The sequence below is a fragment of the Sinocyclocheilus rhinocerous genome, unplaced genomic scaffold, assembly GCF_001515625.1.
Source record: "Sinocyclocheilus rhinocerous isolate Xijiao unplaced genomic scaffold, SAMN03320098_v1.1 scaffold1171, whole genome shotgun sequence".
Taxonomy (NCBI): domain Eukaryota; kingdom Metazoa; phylum Chordata; class Actinopteri; order Cypriniformes; family Cyprinidae; genus Sinocyclocheilus; species Sinocyclocheilus rhinocerous.
In genome coordinates this window covers 48,220-50,211 of record NW_015654097.1, presented here as the reverse complement: position 1 = coordinate 50,211, position 1,992 = coordinate 48,220, and positions in this window count along the sequence as shown.

Here is a 1,992-nt window from a genome sequence, read left to right as displayed (position 1 = left end):
AATTTTGAACATCATTACTCCAGTCTTCAGTGTCACATGATCCTTCAGAAATCATTCTAATATGCTTATTTATAATACATTTTGGAAACAGTTGTGCCGTTTAATATTTTTTTTTATTGTTTTTTATTACCTGTGATTCTTTTTTCAGGATTCTTTGATGAATAAAGAGTTAAAAAAAGAACAGCGTTTATTTAAAATAGAAATCCTTTTTTAACAATACACTACCATTCAAAAGTTTGGAGTCAGTATCTTTTCTCTTTTTTTGAAATAAATTAATACTTTTATTCAACAAGGATGTGTTAAATTAATAAAAAAGTAATAGTAAAGACTTATATTGTTAGAAAAGATTTCTATTTTGAATAAACACTGTTCACAAGTTTTCATTCATCAATAAGTCCTGAAAAAAGCATCACAGATTCCCCCCCAAAAATCCAAAAATGTAATTTTTAAAATTTGTATTAGTTTGCATGCATGTGAGCCTATGATCAAACAAAATGTTTATATTTATGTTTGTATATGATAGTTTTATAAATTTCCCCAAATTTCTAATTAATTCCCATAAATTCCCCAAAATTCCCGTAAATTCCCATAAATTCCTGGTAAGTTTCAAACTTGGAATATTCCCCAGACGAAGTTCCCATGGAAAGTTTCTGGAAAATTTCCGCCCCTTTGCAACCCTAATCCTGATCAATAAAAGTAATGAGTTTCATCTCCAGTGCGCTGTGTGCCCGTCTGAGTGTGTGTGTGTGTGTGTGTGTGTGTCGTGTGCTGCCTCGCTCTAATCCAGAGTTTTCATAGAAGTGCTTGATTCTTCCAGTATTTTGGCTGGTGTCTTTCACGGGACATTATCCTGCTTTACAGAGGGCTGGACTGAGCGGGGTTCAGCAGGTTGATTAGTGTGTCCATCTGTTCACTGTCTGCCTTTGTGTTTACTGGAGTTTTTACATGCTCTGCTGTGAACTCCTCAGACAGGTTGAAGCAGTACGATAAGAAAAGCTCTGTACTCTCTGCCCACTTGCTGTTTTTTGGGAAAATATGGAAAGTAGAAAAAGAAATTATTTGTTTCACAGCAAATGCTGTTTGTTACTGTCATTTTAGTTTCTAGTTCTAGTTCTTGAGTAACAGTATTTGGGACAATATCGTTGCTACTGACAATACTGACTCACTGTAAACGTTTTTGCCATTTGAGAGGCCCTTTTTTTCTTTTGCGTATCATAAAAAGATATTTTGAGACATATGAAAGATGGATTTCATGATGCAGGTGCACCGAAATGAAAATTCTTGGCCGAAGCCAAAACCGAACAAAATGAAACACTGGGCCGAAGGCCGAATACCGAACACTGTTTTTCAAGTTTTTTTCCCCCATGTATTTTGCCAATTTTTTTTCACCATTGCATAAATTAAATAGCCAAAATGTGCTTTTTACTGTTTTGTCTTGCTTTTCAAAGAAAAAAAATCAATTACAAAACAACAATTTAAAAATATTTAACACTGAACATTTTTAACATTCTAGCAGACATTGTACCAACAAAGCACAATTTAACTTAATATTAACAAGTTAGTAATATAATATTTTTGGCCATCAGACCCCCTTTTTGAATCAGGCATGCATTTTTACTGTACAAATAAAAGCAGCCTTGCTGAGCAGAAGAGACTTCTTTTAAAACATTAGAAAATATTACAGATCCCAATTTGAACACTATGTGTGAATGTTATAATAAATGTAGTAACAGAGCTGTTGTAATTATTATTATCATTATTATTGTCTTACTTTTTATTTTATTTTACAAAACAACAGTCTCATTACGAATACGTCGCACGTATCGCATTGTCACATGCCTTGTAAAAATTCATAAATATGTGACTGAGCAACTGACGAGTAACAGTGTTTCAGCTCAGATTTTCCTCACGCTTTGGACTTTGAATCCTGGTTAACAAGCAGATAGCGCTGTCAGAATACATGCAATTCGTGCGTGTATTAGAAAACATAAC